The 13,287-nt window shown below is 41.8% G+C and overlaps 1 protein-coding gene across 2 annotated transcripts in view; it reads right to left on the bottom strand.

The window, feature by feature from the left end:
• asxl2 (ASXL transcriptional regulator 2) overlaps nt 1–13,004 on the bottom strand; it is a 93,125-nt gene extending 80,121 nt beyond the window's left edge. Inside the window, exon 1 of one of the 2 annotated variants that reach the window (XM_062968813.1) lies at nt 12,565–13,004. The gene's annotated coding sequence lies outside the window, so the exon portion shown is untranslated. The remainder of the gene's footprint in view (nt 1–12,564) is intronic. The other variant, XM_062968816.1, reaches the window with a different exon arrangement.
• Nucleotides 13,005–13,287: the final 283 nt, after the last annotated feature.

The following is a 13,287-nucleotide window of genomic DNA, read 5'->3' as shown; positions in this document are numbered from 1 at the left end:
GTAGTGCAAAACAACAGCAATGAAAGAACATTAAAATATTTAAAAATGAAAACAATATTAACCAACATAAACCTATCAGGATTTCAATGGGAAGTGTGGGCCTGCTTCTGGCCAATGAGATAGTCAAGTTAATTAGGATTGTTGTTGTTGTGTGCTTTCAAGTCATTTCAGACTTTGGGCGAGCCTAAGTCTAAAATTATTTATTTATTCATTTCCTACATTTATATCCCGCCCTTCTCACCCCGAAGGGGATTCAGTGCAGCTGTATGTACATACAATATATTATATTATTAGCATAGCACAATATTAGCATTATATATTACTATATTGAACTATACCACTATACCGTAATATTATATGTAATATATAACATGCAATTAATATTATTATATGGTATTATTATTAGTATTACATTGTATAACATGATAATATTATAAATATCATATGTATATATAATATATTATATTATTAAAACTGATATAAAATATTATATTATAAATGAGGGCAGGGGCCAGGTAAATGACCTTGGAGGGCCGCATCCGGCCCCCGGGCCTTAGTTTGGGGACCCCTGCTCTAGACAAACAAACAGACAGAGAGATGTATACGATATGTTTAATAGGGAGCTCTATGAGGTTGTACTAATTAGGATAATGGTTTTAGATTGAGTTTTGTTCTAAGTTAGTGTTTAATATTAAGAAAAAAATGTTTGGTTTGTTTTGGTGGGGGAATACCATCCTTCTGTTTTGTGTAATTTGTCACTCTGTATATGTCTTTATGTGTTTGCATGATTGTGGGTTTGTTTCAATGAATAAAAAGGGAAATAGAATGAATAGAATGGTTCTAGGGAGCCCTTGGTACACCACAACAGCAGGCAACAACCAAGGCTTTTCCATACTAATTACTCAGACATCAGTCCCACCCAGCAAAGCTCATTGCAGCTTCTTCCTTACTATTTTACTCACAACTGCTTCCCAGACCATAACTAATGAGTTGACCTTTACCTTCCTCTCCCTTTCTTCTTGCACAGTATTTTACATTAAAGTTAACAGAGAAGGTAGAAATAAAAGCCTGACCCCATTTTGTGAAACAGGAACCTAGCAGTTAAGGAAAGAAATAACGAAACAGACTGTCCATACCGTGATGATGTTTTATTGAATTTTGTTGTTTTTTTTCCTTCTCATGTCAAGGCATCTACTATACAATTTAGGGGCATCCAAAGAGCAGCTGATGCTCACCAAGAAGCAACGAGACACAACAGCCACAACAAGGGATACAGAAGGTCCGAGAAGCCTCCATTATGCATTCCTATACTCCACATTTGGCAAACCGGTGCTGCAACATTTCTGAGTGAGGAACACAACCACAAATCAGGCTAAATCAGGCTGCCCAGACCCCCAACTTTGGGGAAAACGCAAGGTATGAATGAAATGACAGAGCAGGAGAAAACAGAGGAGTTCTAAAAACAAATACATGTAATTGAGAGCAAATAAAACCTGGATTTCCCCTAGAATTTAATGGGATTCTACTGGGACTTTCATACTTAACGGCGTATCAAGAGATGGCATGACTCCTTAGAGAAGATGATACTATTCCATGGGGAAACAGGAGAATCACATGGCAGGCGGACTGGCTCCATCAAGAGAGCCCCAAAACACAAGACCGGAGCAGAGGCCTTAACCACAGGATGCCTTGGAAGCCTTCTTAAGTCAAAGCCAACTTTGCAGCACAGAACAACAGGCCTGAACAATCAAAACAGGAACCCAAAAAACACAAGTGTGTTGTGAGTCATTTGCATCCTTGGTAATAATTAGATTCAAAAGTGAGAATTCCAGAGCAGAGAGCTATTGGGGAAAGAAGGGGTGATTAGTCCAATTTCACAACCAAGCAAAGATTTGAAGCTAAAAGCCTGGCCTTCTGGCTCTACTAAAAGTGTGCTTTGTTGTATATTGTGGTGGTTGTCAATCTTCTCTTCACCATGGACCCCCTTTTAAATACATTTTGTGTAGCTGCGAACCTCCAAGACTTGACTCAAAATTTAAGGCACTAATTTAAGGCACTGACTCAAAATTTAAGGCTCGGGCTGTGGCGCAGGCTGGAGAGCAGCTGCAATCAATCACTGCAATGAATCACTCTGACCAGGAGGTCATGAGTTCAAGGCCCGGCTCAGAGCCTATGTTTGTTTGTCTTTGTTCTATGTTAAAAGGCATTGAATGTTTGCCTATATGTGTAATGTGATCCGCCCTGAGTCCCCTTCGGGGTGAGAAGGGCGGAATATAAATGCTGTAAATAAATACATAAATAATAACGACACTACATCAAAATTATTTCAATTTTCTCATGAAGGTCCTTCAAATTTAAATTAAATACTGTACCATTAATGCACATACTCTTATTACAGTATTTTGATTATAATGATTTCATACAAGTTTAAACTAATCATATCAACACTAATAACACTAAGGAACACGTTTTTTGTTCCCAACTTATAAATGCCATATGATTTTGTTCTATTTCCCTCCCAGCTTGTTTTCATACATTCATTTACTCATTCATTCATTCAGATTTCACTGCAGAAGATCGTAACATTTCTTCGGCTCCCCAGGCCCCAGATTCGGATCCACTGATATACTGGATATATGCAACCGTACAAAATGAAACATAATAGAAGTGACACATGCACCCACAGCTTAGCGAACCAGCTAATCCTTTGAATTTTTTTCTTCTGTTGTCACAGATTTCCAGGATGACTGTCACGACCCAGGCTGCAGAGCACCAATAACCATACACAGAGGCCAGAATCTATCTAATATCTTTATTGTAGGAATATATAAAGTTAATAAAAACAAGTGTAGAAAATAGTCCAGAATTAGACCTTTCAGGAAAGGTCAGAATTAGTCCAAAAAAGCAATGTCCAATAAGAAATATTAAGGTCCAAAGTTGTAATCCAATAACCGAAACACTCACTTTGCCAAGCAAAGTGAGGGGAGATGACAAGGTCCTTTAGTCCATGAAACTTGAGCGAGGCTAGGAAATAACTTGATACTTGAAACAAGGCTTGAACGTGGAACAAGGTAACGAGGAACAAGAACAAGGTCCGTGGAATAACTTGGTAAAATCCGTGAAACAAGGCAAGGGTTAGTCCTGGGAAACAAGGCAAGATCCGTAGGTAAACAAAGGCTGGGAAACAGGAGCGGAGGCTGGAAACAAGGCAAGGCTTGAGCAGGAACGAGGCTTGAATCGGAGCGCGCTGTCCAGACACAACTCGCTCCGGAGGCTGACGAATTGACTCCGCGAAGTTACTACGCGGGTAAAACACCTAAATAGAGTCTAGCTTCCCGCCGAAGCAGTTCTCTGGGAATCAGAACCGAAAGCTAACTCTGAGGCCAGATGTGAGACTCCCCAAAGATTCTCACGAGAAGCAGTCTTAATTGGCCACATTCTTAGCTGCAATCCTCGCACTCCTGCGCGAAGCTGAATCTAAACTTCTCTGTTGTTTACAAAACTCCCGGCGCAAGAATACGGGAGAAGTAGGCTCTGGGCTTGTTTGACATACTTCTGGGAGACAACTTTCTTGCAGGTGCAAGGTTCCCAGATCTGCCTGGGAAAGATCTGGCTGAGAGGAATCCAGTTCAGACTGGGAAGGTAAAAAACCCAAGTTTTCATCTTCATCAGGAATTACAATGTCCTGAGCAGGACTACAAGGCCCATGAGTCATCACAATGACTCAGGTGCACAACCAGACCTCCAGATGTATTAAAACTCCTATAATAAACCTTTTGGGAACAGAAGTTTGTCAGTTCCAGGAACTAATTTGCAGTGAGACACATCCTGGCCACTACATGAGAAAAAATACCCTCTCTAGACCTGATTTTCCCAAAACAACTAATTGCTTGGGTACGGTTTTATTTAGATGAAGGCTGTTGCAAACAGGGTTATCATGCAATGGGCAGTCAGAAATCAAAATCAGAGAGCACCCTCACTTAGTCTGAGCTAATGAACCCTATCTATCAGTTGCCATGAAGTGGGGGAAACACTTTCCCAAACATAACAAGATTTTGGGTAGTCGGTTTCAAACAATATCCTACACTGTGATAAAATATGATTAAAAAGCAGGTCCATTACTTTGAGCATTGAGACTGGTTTGTGGAATACTGCTTGTGTTCATTTCCATTCCTCTTCCACGTCTCTTGCTCTCTATGCAAAGCAAGAGGAACCACAACAACCAAAATGTCAGTTGTTTGATGAGCCAGGTACATCCACTCCACACCAACACTGGTATCGCAATGGGTTGAACCCTTGAGCCGGCAGGACTGCTGACCGAAAGGTTGGTAGTTCGAATATGGGGAGTGGGGTGAGCTCCTGTCTCTCAGCTCTAGCTTCCCATGTGGGGACGTGAGAGAAGCCTCCAATTGGCTGGTAAAACATCAAATAACCGGGCATCCCCTGGGAAATGCAGATGGCCAATTCTCTCATACCAGAAGCAATTTGCAATTTCTCAAGTAGCTCCTGACACTAACAAAAAATCCTCCAGCACTACATGAAAATATTCTAAATAATTTTGCCAAAATCAATTCAATTAATGCAAAAGAAATCATTTAGCAGTGCCAACCCAAGCTCCTGAAAAGGATAAATCAGGGGTCCTCAAACTTTTAGAGTAGAAGACAGGTCCACAATCCTTCAGACCGTTGAGGGGCCGAATTGGAAAAAAATAATATGAACAAATTCCTATGCACACTGCACATGTCTTATTTGTAGTGCAAAAAACCCCAATAACAATGAAAGAACAATACAACATTTAAAAATAAAAACAATTTTAACCAACATAAGCCTATCAGGATTTCAATGGGAAGTGTGGGCCTGCTTTTGGCCAGTGAGATAGTCAAGTTAATTAGGATGGTTGTTGTTGTTGTTGTGTGCCTTAAAGTCATTTCAGACTTTGGGCAAGCCTAAGTCTAAAACAACCAAACTGTCATTTGTTTGATCCGCCAGGAACTCATTGCCTCCATATGTTAGAGCAATGTCGGAGTTGCGACCTTTTGGAAAAGCGCTCAAGACTTGGCTGTTTGGTTGTGCATTTAAGTAAATCAGGTCTAATTTGCCAAATAGTCACTGTTGAATGTTTTTATGTTGAATGCTTTTATGTTGAATGTTTTTATATTGTGGAATGATATTTTAAATTGTAAGTCGCTCGGAGCACTCTGGTGGAGAGTGACTAATTAAGAAATAAAGTGAAGTGAAGTGAAGAAAACTGAGGTCGGGGGGCAGGTAAATTACCTTGGAGGGCCACATCCGGCCCACGGGCCTTAGTTTGGGGACCCCTGGGATAAATCAACAAATGAAATTTAGACACCACTGACTGTAAAATTTAAAAGTTACTAAACAAGGAATATTTTGCTGCTTTGTATCTGTCACCAACAACTGTAACAGCACCCCCAAAATACTTGTCTTTTCCTCTCTCTGAAGCAGCTCACACATTTTACTCTGTTAGCACACCCTTCCTGAGAATGCATAATTATCAAGCACATTTTGTTCAAGAATCAGTTTGCAAGACAGCACCAATACTTAATCCAACTAAACTTATTTCACACAGTGATTTTACAACCTACTGAGCAGACAGGACATTACCCTTGTAGTTGCCATGGTACCTGGACACGACACACAACTCTCTGAGGGATTGCATTACAATTACATTTGCCACACGTGTTCTGCTTTCCAAGTACAGCCACTACTTGACAAAAGCTTATTGCAGATCCCAAGATTTCTCCCAAAACTTGATGTTTGAGAATGCTCCAACATCACAGATTTGGGAACTTTTCAGTTGTGGTCTCCTAAGGTATTAAGTTACTTTCCTATGATGGAAAGAATTATACTTCCAGAAAGATATTGAGCAATGCAGACTCACAATACAATACAACAGTAATTCTGGTTACTGAACAACCAGAATCCTTGGAGCATTTATATCTTACTCAGTGGGATTCCCTTAATGATGGTCTGTGATCTTGTTGATAAAGATAGTAAAAAGCAGGCCACAACTCAATTAGTTCTCCCAAGGGAGAAAAAATATGTTTGTGGCATTAAGGCATGAAAGAGACTTCAGAAAATCTTCCTCCTGCAAGTGATCACATACTACAACCAGAGTTTACTTAAGCATAGAGGAGTTAAGACTAACAACAGTAGCTGTTTACACAAAATACCATGTAAAGGTTTCATATGCAGAAGCATTTTACAAAATCTTTTTTTGACTAGGTGGGCAATATCTCTCTTCAAGATACCTGGAGATATAAATATGATCAAGGGAAGGAATTTACTTTTTTTCTCTGCAAGACACAAACCAAGCTACAACTCCCATGATTCTACAATGTTGATCTCTGGTAGCAGTGTTACATCGCATTCAATCCATCCATCCTCAGCATCATACCTTTTCCTGATGTTGACATATCCTTATTATTATTTATTTTATTTACACCCTACCTTTCTCCCTGTGGGGACTCAAGTTGGCTAACAATCACACATTTTAACACCATAACATAGTCCTGATCAAGGCCTTGGTCATCTTGTGAACTGGCACGAGGAAGCAATTACCAGAACCTAAGTCCAATATAACTTTAGTGGAAGAAAACAGAACTTTACTGGAGCACCATAACACACTACTACTACTACTACTACTACTACTACTACTACTACTTCTTCTTCTTCTTCTTCTTCTTCTTCTTCTTCTTCTTCTTCTTCTTCTTCTTGTCTTCTAGACAAACCACCACTTGTGCAACACACCAATGCCTGTGCAACCAGTTGAACAACTGGGAAACTGTGGTGGATTCCCTCACTCCATCCTATGTATAGTCCAGGACTAGGTGCCCAAAAGTGTGAAGCTATTTGTGCTAACCAAATGACACCACAGGACCCTGGCAAAGCCTGTAGTCTAAAGTCCAAACATTTATTTCAATATCTATAATACATATTTACAAAGCACAGCAAAAGCCATTGTTCTGAACTGGCATTCTCTATTGCCTCTTCACCTCAGCAAGCACCAGCTCAACACACAGAGAGATAAGAAGCACATTCCTCAGTCCAAAGGAAGTTCCGACCTCCAAAGGCAGAAAATCATGCCTGATAGGTCATAGCAATCACAACAGGCTGTCAGTCAAAACTAGCCTGCTGTTAACTGTTTCATTACTGAAACACACACTCTTGCCTAACAGCAGAAAACACTTGATTTACATTTCATACACATACAACCATAATCCAACAGGTACCCATTCAAGGTGCAGGTTATCACCTACAAAGCCCTAAATGATTCGGGTCCAGCCTATCTTTGCGATCACATCTTCCCCTATGAACCTATGTGAGCTTCAGGATCTGCTGGGGAGACCCATCTCTCGCTCCCACCTCCGTCACAAGCACACTTGGTGGGGACGAGGAAGAGGGCCTTCTCGGTGGTGGCTCCCCAGCTCTGGAACTCCTGCCCAAGGGAGATTAGATTGGCGCCCACCCTGTCCACCTTCCGTAAAGACCTGAAAATTTGGATGTTCCAATCAGCCTTTGATCAATCAGTTCATCAACTGACTTGGCCCTTCTAGCCCTAACTTAATATTTGGCATTTGCACTTTACTGCCAGCCCAGCCCTTGCAGTAGTATTGCCCCACCCGCTCAACTCTGAACACGCCCACTGTGCCCGGCTACTGGTTGTTGGTTGTTGATGGTTTATGCTTTTCTGTTTTAATTTATTATAATGCAATGTATTTCATTGTGCTATATTTTAATTCGGGGGCCCTGGTGGCACAGTGTGTTAAAGTACTGAGCTGCTGAACTTGCAGACCAAAAGGTCCCTGGTTCAAATCCCAGGAGCGGAATGAGCGCCCGCTTATACCCCCAGCTCCTGCCAACCTAGCAGTTCGAAAACATGCAAATGTGAGTAGATCAATAGGTGCCGCTCCGGCGGGAAGGTAATGGCGCTCCATGCAGTCATGTCAGCCACATGACCTTGGAGGTGTCTATGGACAACGCCAGCACTTCAGCTTGGAAATGGAGATGAGCACCAACCCGAGTGTCGGTCACGACTGGACTTAATGTCAGGGGAAACCTTTACCTTTTACCTATACAGTAGAGTCTCACTAATCCAAGCCTCGCTTATCCAAGCCTCTGGATAATCCAAGCCATTTTTGTAATCAATGTGTTCAATATATCGTGATATTTTGGTGCTAAATTCGTAAATACAGTAATTACAACATAACATTACTGCGTATTGAACTACTTTTTCTGTCAAATTTGTTGTATAACATGAAGTTTTGGTGCTTAATTTGTGAAATCATAACCTAATTTGATGCTTAATAGGCTTTTCCTTAATCCCTCCTTATTATCCAAGATATTCGCTTATCCAAGCTTCTGCTGGCCCGTTTAGCTTGGATAAGTGAGACTCTACTGTATTTTAATTCTGTTTTACTGGGTCTGGTCGCCATGTAAGCTGCCCCGAGTCCCTTCGGGGAGATGGTGGCAGGATATAAGTATAAAGTTAGTATTATTATTATTATTATCATAAGGGCAGATGGGATAGGAAGCAGCTGTTCGGCAGGTTTTGCATTTGGCAAAGCCAAAGCAAGCCTTCCAACCCAGCCCCCCTTTAGTGGCCCAGCCTTATATCAAACTGGCATTGCTCTCCCTTTCCTAAAAAACAACTCCTGAAGCCTCCTCTGGATCCATCTACAGCAGTGGTTCTCAACCAGTGGGCCACGAGAACGAAAATCCGGTCTGCGAACCTCCTTCCTCTTTATTTATTTTATTTCCGCTCCTTTCCGCAGAGCTGACCATTGCATTGGAGAGACCACATCAGCTTTAGATTATTAAATAATGTTTTCTGTGGGCGAGCAGATGGCAACTACTGAATGGCATATGTTCTGTATCAGAAACTAGAAGTGATGTGGTCTATCCAATGCAATTTTCTGAATCAGCACCCCAAATTTATTTATGTATTTCCTTATTTTATTACAGCATTTCTATCCTGCCCTTCTCACCCTCGAAGGGGGACTCAGGGCGGCTTACAACCAGATATGAACAAAATATATAAAAACAATTACATTACAACAATAACAATACATTAAATTAATTAGGTTAAGACATCCGTATTAAAACATTCAAAGGCACATTCCGAGCCATAGTCCAAGTCTATCAGTTCTTTATCGTGAGTTCATAATTATTAGTGCTGCAGCTACCTCTCAAAAGCCTGGTCCCATAACCAAGTTTTCAGGTTTTTTTACAAAAGAACAAGAGAGAGAGAGTCTGCCTGATCTCATTAGGGAGGGCTTTCCATAGACGGGGGCCACCGCTGAGAAGGCCCAACCAAACTGAATCTAATGAATGAAGAAGACAGGGCCAGGAAAACATCTTTCCACCTTGTCTCCTGTATCAATTTTAGCAATATAACAATATATAATACTCATATTATACTATTTATTTTTTTATTTACAGTATTTATATTCTGCCCTTCTCACCCCGAAGGGGACTCAGGGCGGATCACATTACACATATAAGGCAAACATTCAATGCTTTGACATAGGACAAAGACAAAGACAAACGCAGGCTCCGAGCTGGCCTCCAACTCATGACCTCTTGGTCAGAGTAATTGGTCTCAGCTGGCTGCAGCTGGCTGCTCACATATATGTATATACATATAATATTGATAATAATTTTATAATGTAATACAAAGTAATAATAATGATAATACACTATTATAATTGTATATTTTGTATACAATTGATTTGTAAATATTGTATATTTATAATACATGTAATATTACTAATAATATTGCAATATAGTTGTATAGTACAATATAACAATAAATAATGCTTATAAAGTGCTTATATTGTGCTATACTAATAATATAATGTATTGTATGTATATATAACTTGTAAGCCGCCCTGAGTCCCCTTCGGGGTGAGAAGGGCGGGATATAAATGTCGCTAATAAATACATAAATAAATAAATAAAGTGGACCCAAAACTGATTTGTAACTCTTTTGGTACTAATGTTGGAGAGTGGTCCCTGGTCAAAGTGGTCCCCGGTGAAAGTGGGCCTTGGTTTAAAAAAAGGTTGGGAACCAATGATTTATTTATTACAGTACAGTAGTCTCTCACTTATCCAAGGTTCTGTATTATCCAAGGCAGTCTGCCTTTTAGTAGTCATTGTTTTTGTACTAAATTCGTAAACAAGGTAATTACTACATAACATTACTGTGTATTGAACTGCTTTTTCTGTCAATTTCTTGTAAAACATGATGTTCTGGTGCTTAATTTGTAAAATCATAATGTAATTTTATGTTTAATAGGCATTTTTCTTTATCCTTCCTTATTATCCAAGATTTTCGCTTATCCAAGGTTCTGCCGGCCCGTTTATCTTGGATAAGTGAGACTCTACTGTACTTATATGCCGCCCTTCTCACCCATAGGGGACTCAGGGCGGCTTACAATAAAACACAATATAAAAATAATACAAACAATTCAATGAATTAAAATTAGTACATTGAACATTCATAAAATTATACAATTGGCGCATTTCGAGTCTGAAAACTGAGTCATTGAGTTCTAAGGGTGGTAACAATTGATCCTGCTGTTATTGATCGAAGGCCTGGTCCCACAACCAGGTCTTAACTTTCCTGCAGAAAGATAGAAGGAAGGGAGCCTGCCTGACATCATTTGGGAGGGCATTCCATAGGCGGGGAGCCACTACTGAAAAGGCCCTGTCTCTCGTCCCTGCCAGCCGCACCTGTGAAGCTGGCGGGACTGCCAGCAGGGCTTTGCCTGAAGATCTTAAATTTCGAGGTGGGTCGTAGCGGGAGACACGTTTGGAGAAGTAAGTTGATCTACACTGTACAATGAATGCAGCTTGGACGAGGGAGAGGGCCTTCTCCATGGTAGCCCCCCGGCTCTGGAACACACTCCCCAGGGAAATTAGGCAAGCTTCCACTCTGGAAGCCTTCAGGAAGAGCCTGAAAACATGGCTCTTTACTCAGGCTTTTAAATAAGTACCGCCCATTGGTATGATAAACTTCCCGCACTAGCCTCAGGGTTCCCCCTCCCCCTTTTAAGGTTCTCCCCTGCGATCTTATAGCACTTTAACTTCCACCATGTTTACAAGTCTTACTTAGTGCACTTTTGCCCAGTTCATTTGTATGATTCTATTGCTGTATTTTAACTTGTGTTTTATTAATGGATGTTATTTTATTTATGTCTTTTTAAAATTTTATTTGCGCGTTGTTTGGTACTTGATGTTATTGTACTTTTGTTCTGTATTTGTAAGCCGCCCCGAGTCCCCATGGGGACATGGAGGTGGGGTACAAAAATAAAATTATTATTATTATTATTATTATATTGACACCATGTCATGTCGTAGGCAAGGAAATGCTGGGAGGTTCCTTGGGAGGCTTTGAAGCAGAGGTTGGCTGGCCACCTGTTGGGGGTGTTTTGAATGTGATTCAAAATGTTATTGCTGTATTTTAACTTGTGTTTTATTAATGGATGTCATTTTATTTATGTCTTTTTAAATTTTTATTTGCGTGTTGTTCGGTACAGTAGAGTCTCACGTATCCAAGCCTCGCTTATCCAAGTTTCTGGATTATCCAAGCCATTTTTGTAGTCAATGTTTTCAATATATCGTGATATTTTGGTGCTAAATTCGTAAATACAGTAATTACAACATAACATTACTGCGTATTGAACTAATTTTTCTGTCAAATTAGTTGTATAACATGATGTTTTGGTGCTTAATTTGTAAAATCATAACCTAATTTGATGTTTAATAGGCTTTTCCTTAATCCCTCCTTGTTATCCAACATATTCGCTTATCCAATGTTCTGCTGGCCCGTTTACGTTGGATAAGTGAGACTCTACTGTAGTCACTGTTGAATGTTTTTATGTTGAATGTTTTTATATTGTGGAATGATATTTTAAATTGTAAGTCGCTCGGAGCATTCGGGTGGAGAGCGACTAATTAAGGCCCAGGCTGTGGCGCAAGCTGGAGAGCAAGCCAGCTGCAACCAGCTGCAATGAATCACTCTGACCTGGAGGTCATGAGTTCGGGCCCGCTCAGAGCCTGTGTTTGTCTTGTCTTTGTTCTATGTTAAAAGGCATTGAATGTTTGCCTATATGTGTAATGTGATCCGCCCTGAGTCCCCTTCGGGGTGAGAAAAAAGGGCGGAATATAAATGCTGTAAATAAATAAATAAATAAATAAGCTGAAGTGAAGTGATCTACAGTGTACAATGAATGCAGCTTGACACCATGTCATGGCTCAAGGCAATTAAATGCTGGGAGGTTCCTTGGGAGGCTTTTAAGCAGAGGCTGGATGGCCATCCGTCGGGGGTGCTTTGAATGTGATTCTCCTGCTCCTTGGCAGAATGGGGTTAGACTGGGTGGCCCACCAGGTCTCTTCCAACTCTAGCATTCTATGATTCAAGGAGAAGGCCCGTCCGCCCTGCCTGGCTCCTCCCTGGGCGGGGAGCATGTCGGGGGCGCAGCAGTCCCGTGTGAAGGCACGACACGCGTCTGGCCTGCCCTTCCCTCCCTTCCTTCCTACCGTCCTGGCGGCCTCGGCCCAGGTCCTGCCCTTCCTCTTCTTGCGGCCTTTCTCCCTCATGGCTGCCGTGAGGGCCCCGCGGGGGAAGGAGGGCGTCGCGGGAGAGGGGAACCGACCGAGGAGGAGAACGAGGAACGGAAGACTGAATCCCTCCGCGCCGCTTCAAGCCCTGCTCCGCCTCACGGCCCGCGCTGCTCCGGCCGCCGCTGCTGTTGCTGCTTCTCCTCCTCCCGCCGCCATGTTGGGAAATCCAGCAGTTGTCACGTGACCGCCAACAGTCCCTAGTAACGAAAAGAAAAAAAAAAAAGGACGGGCCGCAGGAGGGGCCAAAAGTGATTTTCTTGCTTGGACAGGAGGCGAAGGGGATTGGATGATAAGGCACGGTGACGACAACAGCGGCGCGCCTGCGCAGTTGGGAGAACCAGGAACGATTGCTTCTTCACAATGTTCTTTTTCTGACAGGAGGCTCCGCCCACGTCGAAGGGGATTGGGTGATAAGGCGCGATGACGACAACAGCGGCGCGCCTGCGCATTTGGAAGAACCAAGAAAGATTGCTTCTCCACAATGTTCTTTTTTTGACAGGAGGCTCCGCCCACGTCGAAGGGGATTGGATGATAAGGCACGGGGACGACAACAGCGGCGCGCCTGCGCAGTTGCGAGAATTAAAAAACTGCTTCTCCACAATGTTCTTTTTCTGACAGGAGGCTCCGCCCACGTCGAAG

This window comes from Anolis carolinensis, chromosome 1, assembly GCF_035594765.1.
Source record: "Anolis carolinensis isolate JA03-04 chromosome 1, rAnoCar3.1.pri, whole genome shotgun sequence".
NCBI classification, from domain to species: Eukaryota; Metazoa; Chordata; class Lepidosauria; order Squamata; family Dactyloidae; genus Anolis; species Anolis carolinensis.
The sequence above is the reverse complement of the archived record's forward strand: the minus strand, read 5'-3'. Positions and strand labels throughout refer to the sequence as shown.